The sequence below is a fragment of the Palaemon carinicauda genome, chromosome 12 (assembly GCF_036898095.1).
Source record: "Palaemon carinicauda isolate YSFRI2023 chromosome 12, ASM3689809v2, whole genome shotgun sequence".
NCBI classification, from domain to species: Eukaryota; Metazoa; Arthropoda; class Malacostraca; order Decapoda; family Palaemonidae; genus Palaemon; species Palaemon carinicauda.
In genome coordinates, this window is record NC_090736.1 from 145,846,684 (window position 1) to 145,862,052 (window position 15,369).

Genomic DNA, 15,369 nt, shown 5'->3' on the forward strand with positions numbered 1-15,369 from the left:
TGCTGAAGGCATGAATCTCACTGACTCTTTTAGCCGAGGCCAAACACACCAGGAAAAGAGTCTTAAGAGTAAGATCCTTCAGGGAGGCTGAATGTAAAGGCTCAAACCTGTCTGACATGAGGAACCTTAGGACCACGTCTAAGTTCCATCCAGGAGTAGCCAAACGACGTTCCTTAGAGGTCTCAAAAGACCTAAGGAGATCTTGTAGATCTTTATTGTTGGAAAGATCTAAGCCTCTATGCCGGAAGACCGAAGCCAACATGCTCCTGTAGCCCTTGATCGTGGGAGCTGAAAGGGGGCGAACTCTTCTCAGGTATAAGAGAAAATCAGCGATTTGGGCTACAGAGGTACTGGACGAGGATACAGATACTGACTTGCACCAGTCTCGGAAGATTTCCCACTTCGATTGGTAAACTCTAATGGTAGAAGCTCTCCTCGCTCTTGCAATCGCACTGGCTGCCTCCTTCGAAAAGCCTCTAGCTCTAGAGAGTCTTTCGATAGTCTTAAGGCAGTCAGACGAAGAGCGTGGAGGCCTTGGTGTACCTTCTTTACGTGGGGCTGACGTAACAGGTCTACTCTTAGAGGAAGACTTCTTGGAAAGTCTACCAGCCATCGAAGTACCTCGGTGAACCATTCTCTCGCGGGCCAAAGGGGAGCAACTAACGTCAACCTTGTCCCTTCGTGAGAGGCGAATTTCTGCAGTACCTTGTTGACAATCTTGAATGGTGGGAATGCATATAGGTCTAGGTGAGACCAATCTAGGAGAAAGGCGTCTATATGTATTGCTGCTGGGTCTGGGACTGGAGAGCAATAGATTGGAAGCCTCTTGGTCATCGAGGTTGCAAAGAGGTCTATGGTGGGTTGACCCCAAGTCGCCCAAAGCCTCTTGCACACGTCCTTGTGGAGGGTCCATTCTGTAGGAATTACCTGACCCCTCCGACTGATGCAATCTGCTAGAACGTTCAAGTTGCCCTGGATAAACCTCGTTACCAGGGAGATGCCTCGATCTCTTGACCAAATGAGCAGGTCCCTTGCGATCTCGTACAGTGTCAGGGAGTGGGTGCCTCCTTGCTTGGAAATGTACGCCAAGGCTGTGGTGTTGTCCGAGTTGATCTCCACCACTTTGTCTCGAAGGAGACTCTCGAAGCTCATCAAGGCCAGGTGGACTGCCAAAAGCTCCTTGCTGTTGATGTGCATGCTCCTCTGACTTGAGGTCCACAGACCTGAGCATTCCCGACCGTCCAGTGTCGCACCCCAACCCAAATCCGATGCGTCTGAGAATAGAACGTGGTTTGGTTTCTGAACTGCTAGAGGAAGTCCCTCTCTTAGACTGATATTGTCTTTCCACCAATTCAGGCAAGCCTTTACTGTTTCGGAAATCGGGATTGAGACCGCCTCTAGCGTCTTGTCCTTTTTCCAGTGAAAGGCTAGATGGAATTGTAGAGGTCGGAGGTGTAGCCTTCCTAGCGAGACAAACTGCTCCAGGGATGATAGAGTTCCTACTAGACTCATCCAATTCCTGACTGAGCATCGTTCTCTCTTCAACATCCTTTGGATTACGAGCAGGGCTTGATCTATTCGGGGGGCAGACGGAAAAGCCCGAAAAACTGGACTGCGAATCTCCATCCCTAAATACAGAATAGTTTGGGATGGGATCAGCTGGGACTTTTCCATGTTGACCAAAAGTCCCAATTCCTTGGTCAGATCCAATGTCCAATTGAGATCCTTCAGACAGCGATGACTGGACGAGGCTCTGAGAAGCCAGTCGTCCAAGTAAAGGGAGGCTCGGATACCCGATAAATGGAGGAATTTTGCCACATTCCTCATAAGCCTCGTAAACACGAGAGGAGCAGGACTTAGGCCAAAGCACAGGGCCCGAAACTGGTACACCACATTGTCGAACACAAATCTCAGAAAAGGTTGGGAATCTGAGTGAATGGGGATGTGGAAGTATGCGTCTCTTAGGTCGAGAGAGACCATCCAGTCTCCCTTTCTGACCGCTGCTAAGACTGATTTCGTGGTCTCCATGGAGAACTTTGTCTTTGTGACAAAGACGTTCAGAGCACTGACGTCTAGCACCGGTCTCCAACCTCCTGTCTTCTTCGGTACTAGGAATAGACGGTTGTAAAACCCCGGTGATTGAAGGTCCGAGACTTTGACCACCGCTCCCTTCTCTAGCAAAAGAGACACTTCTAGTTTCAGGGCTTGTCTCTTTGCTTCCTCTCGGTACTTGGGAGAGAGATCGATGGGGGAAGTCGCTAGAGGAGGTTTGTGTACAAATGGAATTTTGTACCCCTCTCTGAGCAACCTCACAGACTGTTGATCTGCGCCTCTCTTCTCCCAGGCTCGCCAGAAGTTCTTGAGTCTGGCACCTACTGCTGTCTGAAGCTGCGGGCAGTCAGACTCTGCCACGTGAGGACTTGGCTCCTTTCCTCTTTCCTCTCTTTCCTTTGGCACGAGTACTTCCCCTGCTGGGGGCTCTGCCACGAAAGGGCGGAATAAACCTGGACGCTGGAGTGTCTATCCTAGGTCTAGCGGAAAAGGCAGTCGAAGGAGTCCCTTTGCGAGCAGAGGACGCAACCAAGTCATGGGTGTCCTTCTGCACTAGAGACAAAGCTATATCCTTAACCAAAAGTTCAGGAAACAAAAACTTTGATAAAGGGGCAAAGAGTAGCTCAGATCGTTGACAGGGCGTCACTCCTGCTGACAGAAAAGAGCAAAGAGACTCTCGCTTCTTAAGGACTCCTGAAGTAAACGAGGAGGAGAGCTCATTGGATCCATCGCGGATGGCTTTATCCATGCAAGACATAATGAGTAAGGAGACATCTCTATCGGCCGATGAGATTTTCCTACTCAAGGCTCCCAAACACCAGTCAAGGAAGTTGAAAACTTCAAAAGCTCTAAAAATGCCTTTTAAGTAGATGGTCAAGGTCTGAGGATGACCAACTAATCTTCGAGCGTCTCATGGCTAGGCGGCGGGGAGAGTCTACAAGGCTTGAGAAGTCGCCCTGGGCAGAGGCAGGGACTCCCAAGCCGAGAACTTCTCCCGTGGCATACCAGACGCTCGATCTAGACGAGAGTTTAGAAGGGGGGAAGGCAAAGGCCGTCTTCCCTAAACTCCTCTTGGTTTCCAGCCAATCGCCTAACAGCCGTAAAGCTCTCTTGGACGAGCGAGAGAGACCAAGTTTTGTAAAGGCTGGCATGTCAGCAGGTACGCCTAAAACAAACTCAGACGGCGGCAAACGAGGAGCCACAGAGACAAAGTGTTCGGGAAACAACTCTTTAAAAATGAGCATGACTTTTTTAAAGTCCATAGATGGCGGAACTGCTCTAGGTTCATCAATATCTGAAGGATGATCCTCAGGCTGAGGGTCAGCAACGTCCTCATCCGAAAGTACCTCATCTGACAACTGATGAGAAACAAGCAAAGGGGTTGGCAATGCTTGACATGCAGCGTCCACCCGCACTGGTGCATAAGTGGCGGACCGGGACGCAGCGTCCTGAAACTGCTTGACAGTCTGAGAACTGTCAACAACAACAGGTGCGTGAGGACGCACAGCGTCCACCCGAGACTGCTTAGACTGCCTAGGTTGTGCAGTCAAAACAACTCTAGGTTGCGGAAGTTGACGCTCAGCGTCAAAACAAGTCAACTCCGATGGTTGGCGAACGTCCTGAACGTCACCAGGCGCATCAGCGAGTTGCCTAACGTCCACATGCGGCTGAAAATCCACACGAGATCGCATCGAGTGTGGTACAACCCCAACCGCTTGACGTGAGTTGGCTACACCAGCGTCAACAGGACGCATAACAGAACGCTTGGGTGGCTGAAGGCCAGGATCTCGATGAGATAAACGGCTAGGCTCAACGGAAACCTTATCGGCATTGTAGTCTTCCATAAGGGACGCAAGTTTAGACTGCATGTCCTGCAGTATAACCCATTTAGGGTCCACGGGAATGGGTGCGGTAACCGATGGGGTTAGCGTCTGAGACGGCACAACTTTGCCTTGCTTAGGCGGCGAGCAGTCATCCGATGACAGCAACGGGTCCGAACTGTCCCAATGACTACAGCCAGGACGTTGGACCTGTCCTGAAGGGACCGACTTCCGTTTAAGAGGCCTAGAAACCTTGCTCCACGGTTTCTTGCGTGAAAAGCCTTCGGAAGACGAGGTAAAAATGGGCTCTCTCGTCTTATGGTAGGGGCGATCTTGGTGAGATACGCCTGATACCATAGAGGGAACGTCTGTTCGCTGATCAAGGCCTCTCGAACCCATAAGTCGTACGACATTACTTCTCCCCTGGGCTTGGGAGCTTGCAAGAGGTCCCGGACTAGGTGAACGACAGGCACGAACAGACGAACCCTCGGTCGCAACACTGTTCACAACACTTTGCGCACTAATCACTTTCCCACTTTCCGCCGTGGCACTATGGCACTTAAGTTCCTTCACGTCAGCCATGAGTTGATTACGGTCACTTGCTAACGCTTCAACTCTCTCCCCCAAGGCATGAATAGCACGTAACTTGTCTTGCATAGACGGTTCCTGAGTGCTAGAAGGGGGGTTAGGAACAACCACTACAGGGGAAGGATTAGGTTCAGGGGCATGTGGAGAGGAAAAATCTACAGACCTAGATGAACTTCTCCTTACCCTATCTCTCTCTAGTCTACGTGCATATTTATCGTATTCGAGCCAATCGAATTCCGAAAGGCCCACGCATTCCTCACACCGATCTCCCAATTGACAGGTTTTACCCCGACAATTGGAACAAACAGTATGTGGGTCGAGAGAAGCCTTTGGAAGACGCCTATTACAGTCCCTAGCATTACACTTTCGAAATCTAGGTATTTGAGAAGGGTCAGCCATTTTGAATTAGTCAAAGAAAATTCCAAAAACAATCCAAGTCATCAACAAATAATCCCATTCAATAAAGAGTTCAAGAGTTTATGTTGAGGAAAAACACCTGCACTGCGAAAGCTCAAACCAAAATAAAGTACTTCACCAAATATGATGAGAAAACTCCAGGTTCTACAGCGAGTATGAATACGTCTTGTCGTCAACGTCGACAGAGAAGAATTGAAGGGTTTGTTTACATACAAGAGTGGTATCTGGCCGACAGTTGGTGCTGGTGGGCACACCCGCAACCTTCATAGCGATCGCTCGCGAGTTTTTTGAGTGTGTTTTCTGTCGAGCCGCAGAGTTGCAGCTATTATATATTCACCGGCTAAGTTAAATATTTAAAAATAGACATTCCTAGTGTTATAAAATTAAATGAAGCTTTTTAGGCAATTTATACATGTAAGATATATTGATTGCATAATAATTTCCTCTTCTAAAGACAGTATACTAGAGAGTTTCGGAGATTTAGGTAGTCGATTCTCGCTGCCACTGGGCTACTAGCCTAGTGGCTTTAGTATACTTTCATACATGTTCCCCGGTTACCTTCGCGTATCGTTTTATCAATTCAGGCGTAGATAGATATCTCCTAGAATTATTATATAAAGCGATACTCGTCTCCAGTGAAGATTTAAGGGTAATCCCTCCTTCCCTCTGAGTGTAGCCCTAGGCTACAACCCTAGTCGGTCGTGCCTCGAGTTGTCATTCAGGCAGGACTAGGCTAGGGTTTTCTGTCCCTTCCTTTAACCACCACAGATGGCAGGTTTTGGGTTTTGGTCAGAACCTCAGAGTAGATAGTCTTGTGCCGGCAAAAGGGTGGCCTTTAGATGGAGATGGATTGCTAAAATATTTCCTTTCTTTATGCATGGCAGCCTGTGGCCTCCCTCACTTCACTGGAAGTATGTCGCCTGATGCCAAAATATTATGACATACATTTCAGCAAATCTTTTGGTTCAATAATTGGTGCAGTACTTGTCTTGGCCATCTGGTCATTGCAATAAGTCTCAGGTGGTGATTTGGATGCAGGAACAAGACTGAAAGAATTACTCAAAATGTAAAAAAAATCATAAGAAACTGTCGATTTAAGGTAATATAAAAAGCCATTCTTAGATGAAAGGGGGAAAGTTTTTACAGTACTGTATAGATTTTTTAATGATTTGTATCTATCTACTATTGCACTTTCCACGATTTTGGTGGGTAGCCAACATCAAAAGAAACAAAAAGGGGAGTATTCCTGTTCCTCCTTTCCTGATGAGGAACTTGACCAAGTTTGGTTGCTATTGCTAAGGTGCCACAGCCCCCCTCACCCCCATCTTTCACTGTAAATGAAGCTTTGTACGCTGAATCCAGTACTGCTGCTACCTCAGTGGTCAACTTATAGCAGCAAGGCCTATCGGAACTGGGTCACAATCACTCACGATTCATTTCTATTCCTAGCATGCTCTTTTGCTCCTATGATTATTTCAGATACTAAATAAGACACCTGTATGAAATATAAAAACTCTTTCATGATTGGCATGTGTTTTAAGATGTCTTTACTATTTGAATAGTTGCCATAACTTGCCTTGTTTGTCTATCACAATCATACTTCTTTAGTTTATCTTTCTAAAAGAAGAAAATTCTTGCAAGACTGCCGAGACACTTACAAAAGGAAATAAGATTAGGGGAAGAAAGAGAGTGGTTGCTTTAAAACTTAGTAAATAACAGAAAAATTGCTCTTTAAAGGATGGAACATTCTAAGAGTGGAAAAGTCCAGTTTGTTTAACTTATTGTTGCTGAGATTTTATTGGGATCACTCAGGCACATTATTTTATCTGTTTCCCATTTGCTTTCCGCACTGGACTCCTTTCCCGTTTGGAGATCTTGGGCTTATAACATCCTGTTTGTTCCGTAACCGGAATACAAACCACGCTATTTACAAAGGGTTACCTTTTAGCGTAGCTGAAATGGCGAGCCATTAGAATTTAACGAGGGTGTATTACCCCCGCGCTAGTTAGCGGGGGGGTAGGGGAGTGGTAGCTAGCTACCCCTCCTCCCCCTCACACACAGGTGAATACCCACTTTCACTTTTGGCTCGGACTGTGACAGACGTCTCTGTCTTGGTCCTCTCTTGGCAGCCATTGTTTGTTTGTTTTGTCTTTACTTAATCGCTTACTTTTCATTTACTCAATATATATGTAAACATGTTTTCATGTTTGTATATATATTTGAGTATAGAAATAAGTAAGTTTCCTTTTCAGATTTGTGTGTGTAGTGTACGATATCTTCGTTGAGGCCTCGGCAGTTAGGCCACCACGGCGTAATTTTATGGGTGGCGATCGAGTTTGACTTATGTCTTTCTCTCTCTCTCTCTCTCTTGAGGTCGTTCACCCTTTTACTACGTGTTACTACGCCCTTGTAGCCTAGCTTCCTTTCCGTGTGGGGGGTTGCTACGCCGTACGTTTGTCTCAATTAGTTATGAATCTAATTGTTGTTTTTTGTTTTTCTGCTTGTAGAACGATTCCTTTCGGGGTTTTCGTTCTTTCTTTAGTGTTCATTCATTTTTAAATTAAATAATTACATAGTTACATAATTATAATTGTTATAATTCTGTTTTGGTTACAGCTCTCCTTCCGCGAGTGTAAGTGGTTGTGAGGGCACGTGCCTGTTGTGTAATTCTTGTTCCTTTTCCTCGGGATTCCTCTTCGGAGCCTTCCCGGGGGAATGAATGTGTACTAATATTATTTGTTTTATTTTTTTACAGTTACCGATCTAGTTCGTTTCTGTAATATAGCAACGGTGTGAGATGTCTGGTTGAGTCCTGGGGATTCGGCTGTTGCTGCCTCCCCCCTTGTATTTTCGTCAGGGGCGTGTCTCCTTCTACTGGTAGTACTCCCGTGACGACGGACAGCTCTCCAGTTTATTTTAGAACTCTCAGGAGGCTTGCCTCCTTGGGCGGGTAACTTTCCTTCCGAGGGAAGTTTTTCCTGTCCAGGCTTGAGTTTTTCCCTTTTGGGGGGTTCTTCTCTTGCCTTTTTTTCGTGCGACTATGCTCTTGGTGCTGAGCGGTCGCACCTGCAGTTTCGCTCAAGGGGCTGGGCAACTGCAGGAGCTCCTCTTCGGAGGATTGCTCCTTTTAGGTCACTGGCTGACCAGTCTCTTCCACGAAGTGTTTCTCTTTCGTTCGCGAGAGAGTACACTCATAGAGACTCCTCTTCGGAGGTTTCTTCTGTTGCTGTTGTTGTTGCTGTTGGCCTCCCTCGCCGTAAGGCCCACCGTCCGCCTCGTCGTAAGGGCCTCTCATCTCCTTATAAGGGTGCTTGAGGCGCCTTTTTGGATCTCCGTTTGCAGCATACAACTCCTTTTTCTCGATCTTCCGCCTTGGTGCAGATGGACAGCAGTCTGATCTCGTCTTCCGACGGGCAACGGTCTTCCCGACGGACAACGGTCTTCCCGACGGACAGCGGTCTTCCGACGGACAGCGGTCTTCCGACGGACACCAGTCTCCCGGCGGACAACGATCCCTTCGGGGCAAAGGGTTGCCTCCACGGGGGTTCTTCCCTTGCGTGTCAGGGTTTCCCTGCGCGCCCTTCTGCTGTGTTCTCTCCTGCTCCTGCTCAGTGTGAGCACACAGGCGCTCTTCTGCTCATCAGCGCTCTCCTGTTCGTCAGCGCTTTCAAGATGATCATCCCTGCGGTTCCTGTTGGTTCCTGTTACGCGCCCTGTGCGCCCACGTTCGCCCTCGCGATCTAGAACTTCGGTTCAGGTCGGGGTCAAGGACTCTTCTTCTTTGCGCAGGCTTCCACGCGTAGCCTTCTGCTCGTCAGCGATCATCAGCTCGTCAGCGATCATCAGCTCGCCAGCGATCATCAGGTCGCCAGCGATCATCAGCTCGCCAGCGATCATCAGCTCGCCAGCGATCACCTGTCTCTCGGCAATCTCCGGATCGCCCACGTGTGTTACAGCCGGCACGCCAACGTTCTCCAACACTTGTGAAGGAACATGGTTCGCCAGCTACTAGCTCACCTGCGCATGCTGATCGCCATCGCGCGACCCTCAACTGCGGATGCTGATCGCCATCGCGCGACCCTTAACTGCGGATGCTGATCGCCATCGCGCGACCCTCAACTGCGGATGCTGATCGTCATCGCGCGACCCTCAACGGCGGATGCTGATCGCCATCGCGCGACCGCACACCTGCGGATGCTGATCACCATTGCTCGACCCTGCGCATGCTGATCACCATCGCGCGACCCTCAACTGTGTATGCTGTTCGCCATCGCGCGATCGCCCACCTGCAGATGCTGTTCGCCATCGCGCGACCGCCGACCTGCGCATGCAGATCGCCATCGCGCGACCCTGGCATGCTGATCACCATCACGCGACCCTGCGCATACTGTTCACCATCCCGCGACCCGGCGCATGCTGATCACTGCTCGCGATTGCTCACCTTCGCATACTGCTCGCCAACGCACGATCGCTCACCTGCGCATACTGCTCGACCATCGCGTCGGCATAACACAACGCGCCATCGCCAACCTGCGCGTTAGCGCTCACCAGCTCACCACCGATCGCTTGTTGATCCATATCGCCAGCGGTCCTCCTCGCCCACGCGGCAGCGCGTTTCCTCGCCATCGCGCTAACGCTTGCGTTCGCCGCCTCGGACTCGCTCTCATCCACCTGCCCACCCTCACGACCGCTCGCCTGCGCGCCCGCTCGCCCGCGCGACCGCTCGCCCGTGCAACCGCGCGACCGCTCGCCCGCGCGACCGCTCGCCCGTGCAACCGCGCGACCGCTCGCCTGCGCGCCCACACGCCCACGTTCCTGCACGTCTACGCTCATGCTCTCCAATGTTCGCCCACGCGCGAACCAACGGTTTTTCCATCGCGCGAACCTACAGTGTTTCTTCGCACAAATGTCGGTTTTTTTCTTGCAGTATCCATTGCTCGTCTATGGGTTATCGACCACCAGGAATTTCCGTCGCGCGAGCTCCAGGGCAATTGCGACCACGATTCCCAATGGGGTTTTCGCAGCATGACCAGCCTGGCGAGTTCTTCTGGAGCGTATTTCCAGAACACGGCCTCACCCCGTAAACACAGAGCATGGCACTTTCAAGAATAGGAGAAACTTAAGGGAGATCTGAGCAACACTCCTCTATTCCTGAACCTGGGTTAGCCCTTCCCCGTCATTCCCTGGAAGGATTTTTGGCGGGGGGGGCTTTCCGTTCGAGATTTCTCCATCGGACAAGGGGTGACTGCTTACCTCTTCCTCTGGGAGCTTACCAGGTTCTTTCCCTCCTCGGTTACGGCCCGAGGTTTGGTTCAAGGAAGCTACAGGAAGATCAAGGGTACTTTCCTCCTCTCGAGCTCAGGCACCTTGGCCTTTCGTCGTTAAGTATCTAACTTGCGGACAAGTTCGATGTTGTACCATCTGGTCGCGCTGACTGAGGGCTTCCTTCGGGTGTCTCATCTGTGGAGGTCGACGACCTCAGACACCCTTCCATCCTTGAGAAGAGTTTGTATGTGCCCAAGGACAGAGACTTAGACAGCTGCTGTGCGGAGTAAATCGACTTCCGGTTTCACTCCTCCAAGGCACTTTCTTCCAGACTCTGCAGGGCCCCAGCGCCCTTTTCTTTCAACCACGTCGGCCTAAGTTATTGGCTATGACAACTGGGACAAGGTGTCCAATTGCAGTTTCCTCCTGTCAGGAACAGATGGCACGGGAGACTCCCCCGGGGGGCATAGTCCTAAAAGGAGTTCACGAACTCTAGGATTGCAGGTTTTTCGCTGGGAGGATGCTTAAGGTTACTCATCCGAATGACAGCTTCCCGATGCCCATTCCCGCACAATCTCTGTGATTAGCCAAGGATATCGCGCCTGCCGTCTCTGTCAGCGAATTCAGTGTCTCTGAACCTCTATGCCATAGCGTCAGCAGAGTTGCCCGGTTAGGCAGAATGATCCATACCTTAGGCGAAGGTCTTCCTTAGGATCATCGACGGCTCCACCCCCGGCCCCCTCAGTCGATCCTTTCTTGTAAGGAAGGATCTGAGAGGGGATGTCCATAGTCGACCTCTCAGCCCTGATCAAGTTTGTCGAACAAACTTCGGCCAGTGTAGACCAGCAGAATCGATCAGACTGGTAACGAGGCGACAGGACTCCTTAAACCCTGGATCGGAAGGACGGGTACTTTCAGTTTCCATTCCATCCATCTTCCAGGGTGCTTGTCGAATTCAGCCTAGACTGCAAGTATTCCTGCTTATGATGCAGTGTGGCTATCCCACCGTGGCATAGCAGGTTTGTTTCCCCAGAGAACTCTCCCTGCCTTCCTCTTAGCCGCTCAGGTGCAGGCTTCCGCCTCCTCTGCTGTTTGGAGGGCTGGTCAACTCCGGTAGGCTCGGGTTTCGACCTTCTTCAGCGCCGGGACAAGCTTCCGGATGCTTACCATGAGTGTGGGCTCATGGTATTTTGCTTGGAGCCTTCTCTTCCTCTGCCTCAACATCTGGAGTATCTGGCCATGATATTAAGTCAACGGCCTTACCACGTTGGAAACCCCGCTTCTCGTCCGTCCAGCGAGGTTAAGCAACGTCGGTACTTGGATGGGTGACCACCTGGGGACGCCAGATTCTGTTACCACATCCTCCGAGCCTTCCTTTCGGTTGACTGTGGCAAGACTGAGGAGAGTCGCAGTACCTGTTCTCAGTCAAGCAGAGCTTTCAGCCCTACCTTGGAACGTTTCCTAGTTCTCCTTTCCTCATTGACCCGTCTATAGTCCGAACGGTCGCCTCAGGATAAGTTCCATGTGGGGCGATCCAAGTTCCGGTGGCTTCAGGCAATGTTTAACCGGACTCCCTGGCCCTATGGGACCAGTGGAACTATTAGACCTGCAATGGGTGTTGACCTATGGAGCATCTTGATGGTAGTGGATATTCTCGTCCTTTCCCCACATTCTTGATGCGGTTCTCGGACTCGTCAAAGGAAGGGGGGGGGGGGCAGGTTCCGGTCCAGGCCTATGGTCAAGACCTGAAGGATACCTCTCCATCATTCAGGCAGGTTTAGGGGCCTTAGTCTGGCCCCTCTTCAGATCCTACAGCTCCTGCGAGTCCAAAGCCTTCAGGCTTAAAGGAATAACATTTTCCTGCCCGCTGGATCTAACCTCGCTCATGCGAAGCTACGATCGTCCCTGCCCTAGTCGGAGGAAGACCTCAACTTGGAGCATGGCTCGGACTTTTAGTCCTTTAAGAGATCTTCTCAAGACCCTTTTATGACAGGCCTCGGATTGTATTCCGCCTTGGGTCTTCTGCTCACTCTGGCCACGGCCAGTGTGTAAGCAATCTTCTTGGTCTCTTACTACTCCCCCCTTTCTAAGGAAGAGGGGAAGGCAACATTCAGGCTCGCTCCTGAGTTGTTGGCTAGACTCAGAATCTGAGGGTCCCGGCCCTTCGGTCCGATTCATTCAAGATTTCGAGTCTCCATTCTGTGTCTGATGTCCCAAGACCTTCTCTTTCTTGCCAGTAAAGGAATCGAGAGGTTAGCGCTGGGAACAGCTGCAGTTTGTCCTCAGTTGCAGCCGATTTGGGAGCACAAGGAGGACATGGGGGGAGAGTCACCAGTATACCTCTTCAGCCCGGACTCAAGGACATTCTTCTCGACCTGTCTCCAGACCCTCCCCCGTCACGTCGCCCTACAGCACGATGTTGGATACATCGCAACGTCCCTCGCCTTCGAGTAATACTACTCTGTGACGCAGGTGCTACAAGCTGGAGTCTGGAAGCGTCTAATGACCTTCGCAGCCCGCTTCCTGCAGGGCGTGACCCACAGGAGTCTCGATACGTTTTCTATCGCTCTGTGGTGGCTACACAACAGCTGGTCTAACCTCAGGCTCCCTTTTGGACAGGTAGCAGAAGGTTGAGGGCATTGTTATCAGGTTTTAGTCTGCATGAACGAAAGAAGTATGTCTGGCCCTTACTTCTTTCTTCATCATCCCCTCTACGGGGAAGCAGCATCCTGGTCTCTGCATAGCTGACCTCGAATCTCTGCAGGTAAACCATGCTTCCTTGTGTTCCGAGTATTGAGTCAATACTGTCGCGTCCCCCATACCCTGACGAGGTGGTATTGGGAACGTCCTAACCCAGAGTTCCTTCTGGAACTCCAGGTCAACTGCCTAGGACGGTTCACACTTCTTCCTTCACACACAAGCTTACGTAGGCCACATGGTTCCTTGCGGAGCAAGGAACTTGTGAGGTGCAGGGACTCCTTTTCTCGAGTGCGACTCACTCGGATTCTGAGTCCCCGGGTAAAGCCAAAGCCAGTATGGCTGGGGACTTTCCACCCTTCCTAAGAGGTAAGTCACCCTTTGTAAATAGCGTGGTTTGTATTCCGGTTACGGAACAAATGACAAATTCGAAGATAATTTGTATTTTTCCTAACCATACAAACCTTAGCTATTTACACATATTTGCCCGCCAGCCCTGTCCCCCAAGACAAGTCCTACCTCTAAGTGAAAGTGAGTATTCACCTGTGTGTGAGGGGGAGGAGGGGTAGCTAGCTACCACTCCCCTACCCCCCCCCCCTCCCCCCCCCCCCGCTAACTAGCGCGGGGGTAATACACCCTCGTTAAATTCTAATGGCTCGCCATTTCAGCTACGCTAAAAGGTAACCCTTTGTAAATAACTAAGGTTTGTATGGTTAGGAAAAATACAAATTATCTTCGAATTTGTCATTTTTCCAACTAGGGCTGTAGCTTAGCTATTAATAATGATAGTTTGTCTTCTAGATAGTGCAAATTTACAAGTAATAAATCAGTTTCTTCTTCAACTTCCTCTGCCTACATCTTGTGAGAGTTTGGTGTGGGATATTCTCTTACTTGTGAGAACGAAGAATATTTTAAGATATTTTTTCTCACTTACCAAGCCATATGTCTTTTTTATGAAAAACATTTATTTGATCATAGTGTGTACTGTAGAGATATAGTCTTCTTCTGGTAAAGGAATAAAAATGATTTAAACTAATTCTTTGACTATTGCTTTGTAAGCCAGTGTAGGGAAAAAGACTGATACAGAATTGTGTTGATTGAAGGGGATAACATGATTTAGACAGGAACTCTGGAAAGAGATTGAATATAAAGTAGAATATTGTAAGACAACATGCTCAAAGTAATTTTCGGCCCTTTACTTTTCTTTGGGATCTTTTTGAGTAATTATATTTTACAAAATCTTTTATAGGTCTTTGAAGATCTCTCTCTCTCTCTCTCTCTCTCTCTCTCTCTCTCTCTCTCTCTCTCTCTCTCTCTCTCTCTCTCTCTCTCAAGTATATTTGACTTTCTTGTCACTTAACTGCATTGATTTATTGCATTGTATCAAGTTTTATAAAAAAAATAAAAAATATTGAATACCATTTTAGAAAATATATGAAAATTACCTAGTGAATAACCTAGTGTTAAATGTAGAATATTACATGCAATAAAATCCCAAATAAAATATGTTCATCATTATGAATACTTTGTTATGTATTGATAACTTGCCATGAAATCCACAATACCAGATGTGGAGGAAAATATTAAAAGCCCGAAATAGTTTATGATGCGTTTGGATCAATACTTCTTGTTATTGGATCTTTCTGACTCGTCCTTCTCGCTAGTATTTCCAGAAATCGACCACTTGACTGTCACTTGAAGGGAGAGCAAGAGGGAGAGAAACAATTGTTGCTGTCAGCATAAATTTTTGCCTTCAAATGTTCAAGGTTCTGTTATTGTCTTCAAATGTCTTATGTTATTCATCCCCTTCTAATAATAATCGTCTCGGTGGATAGGTGCACGTCTCTCTCTCTCTCTCTCTCTCTCTCTCTCTCTCTCTCTCTCTCTCTCTCTCACAGTAACTTTTGTAATAGAATTTTGCATAAGGTGCATATGTATCAAAGTTATTTTGTCAATACAGTATTGTCAATTACAACTACATCCCTTTTTTTCAATATTAATCTTACCCGATGATCATGTAGCTGTCAACTCCGTTGCCCGACAGAAATCTAAGGTCGGGATACGCCAGCAATCGCTATACAGGTGGGGGTGTACACAACAGCGCCATCTGTGAGCAGGTACTCAAGTACTTCTTGTCAACAAGAACTCAATTTTTCCTCTGTCGTGCCACCGGCAAGACCTATTTGGATACGCTGTTGATTCTGGAGTTGTTTCTCACGATTTGGTGATGTATTCGCTCTAGATTTTAGCCTTCGCTATTCAGGAAGCTTTATTATTAGCTTAGCAAGCTTTTGGAATTAATTTGGATTAATTGTTAACGAACTTTGCTAGTTTTTGGAATCCCCCCTTGACCATTTCTACAATTCAAGATGTCTGACCATTCTCAAGTCCCTAAGTACAGGCAGTGTAGTGTTAGGGCTTGTACTAGGCGTCTTCCGAAGGCCTCCATAGATCCTCACACCGTTTGTTCCAATTGTAGGGGTAAATCCTGTCAATTGGAAGATCGGTGTGAGGAATGCGCTGGGCTTTC

General features: G+C 48.7%; 1 long non-coding RNA gene across 1 annotated transcript in view; it reads left to right on the forward strand.

Moving 5' to 3' along the window:
- The window catches only part of LOC137650680 (uncharacterized), a 43,479-nt gene extending 28,757 nt beyond the window's left edge, over positions 1 to 14,722 (forward strand). Inside the window, exon 3 of the long non-coding RNA XR_011046049.1 lies at positions 14,513 to 14,722. This is a non-coding gene — a long non-coding RNA (uncharacterized lncRNA). The remainder of the gene's footprint in view (positions 1 to 14,512) is intronic.
- Positions 14,723 to 15,369: the final 647 nt, after the last annotated feature.